This window comes from Sinocyclocheilus anshuiensis, unplaced genomic scaffold (genome assembly GCF_001515605.1).
Source record: "Sinocyclocheilus anshuiensis isolate Anshui unplaced genomic scaffold, SAMN03320099.WGS_v1.1 scaffold93, whole genome shotgun sequence".
In the NCBI taxonomy this organism is placed as follows: domain Eukaryota; kingdom Metazoa; phylum Chordata; class Actinopteri; order Cypriniformes; family Cyprinidae; genus Sinocyclocheilus; species Sinocyclocheilus anshuiensis.
The window spans coordinates 466,433-468,124 of NW_015539852.1; the positions used below are offsets into that span (position 1 = coordinate 466,433).

The following is a 1,692-nucleotide window of genomic DNA, read 5'->3' on the forward strand; positions in this document are numbered from 1 at the left end:
AAGCAAGCAAAACACGCGCAACGCGTGCACGTATTTGTACTGCTGCAGAATGAGAGGGACAAGTACAGTACAGCCTAGCGCATTTCACACAGGCTGTTAGTTTCACTTTCGCCAGAAAGTCGTGTATGCTTAAGGGTGAAAATAAATGACGTTTATAGTGAATGCCCCTATAAATTGTCTTATATTTACGATTTAGTTTTAATCCAAATGATGCGTGCTGTGTGAGCGAACATCAATAAAGATCACACAACAGAAGTGCGCGCTCTCTCTCTCTCCCTCCCTACCATTAAGTAACGTGTGCATTGTTTTACTTACTTGTTTTTGACATATCCGACCGAACTACAAAGTTTCCAGTGATGTCTGTGAGAAAGGGATATTCACTCGACAAGCTCGCACATCTGCGCCGCCGCGCACTCAATCCACTCAGCGTGATTTGCTTATCAGCTGGCGCAAATCAGCTATACAGGCATTAATACTGTTATTAACAAATTTTGATGCAATAAATGGGGTATGATTTAAAAATAATCATTCCTCCAAAACAGAGAAAACATCTTTCACAAACATCTACATGTCTGTCTCCTTTAAAGTGTTTATAGTGTATATAATGAGTTGTATTTGTAGGGGTTATTATAACACAATTCTTTAACACCAACCCCCATCATCCCACCCCTACCCCGGACCTCACTAATTTTCAAAGCCTGGGTACGGCCATGGTCTGGACCTCTTTACTGTAGCCCTGTGGTTACAGAAGAGTCCAAGTTAAGCTAAGAGACCTGGTAAAATGACTCGAAATGCTTTTGAAATGAGCCGATCTGTCGAACAACTCTGGGATGCGGATATCCCAGTTAATTACAGACAAATCTGCAAGCTCATTCTGATGTTAATTCATCCAGCATACAGCTGAGCTAAACTGGCTTTAGAACTGGCAGCCCAACTAACATCAGCATTTTATAGTTTTTTAATCTCCTAAAGACAAAAACGAATAATTTATGTCACATCACACTATAATCTGAACCCTTCTTTACTTCTGCATCTGTGAAATGGCAAGTTTAAGTCGTTGTGTTTCAGAATAAGTTAGTGAGTTGTGTCAAGTATCTTTATTCTGCTCTCAAACCGACAGGCCACTCCGGTTGTGCTCACAGCTGCTGGACTCATTTAGGGCTCTTAAACCAGCATTTGGTCTATTTACAGAAGTGAAAAGCAAACACACTCAATATTTTGAGTTGTACCAGCGGTTTCTGTACCAACATTATATAGATGTAGACTGTCTTTTCCAGCCAGTGACTCTACTGGCATAATGAGACCATGATCATGGTTCATGCTTGTCACAGTGCATTACACTGGGAATAAATCAGCAGGAAAACATAAGTGACAAGGAATAGTAATGGTTAAGAAATAAGGACTCATTATAAGGTCATTGAGAGAGGTAGCCTATATATTTTACAAAAAAAGCTAATATGAAATCTACACACAAAAATACAAAATAAATCTACAACATAAAAATAAAGGTATAAAAATGTATAAATGGATTCATTATTCATATTTTTGTTTATATATTGTATTATATACTGTTGTTCAATTTTAATTTTTTTATCTCTGTAGTGTAAATATATATATATATATATATATTAAATTATTACTTAAAAATCTTAACTTATACTATTAAAAATAATTTTTGTTATTTGCAATTTT

At 36.5% G+C, this 1,692-nt stretch overlaps 1 protein-coding gene across 1 annotated transcript in view; it reads right to left on the minus strand.

The window, feature by feature from the left end:
- The window catches only part of LOC107684655 (SLIT-ROBO Rho GTPase-activating protein 1-like), a 109,699-nt gene that overhangs the window by 73,421 nt on the left and 34,586 nt on the right, over positions 1-1,692 (minus strand). The window lies entirely within an intron of this gene.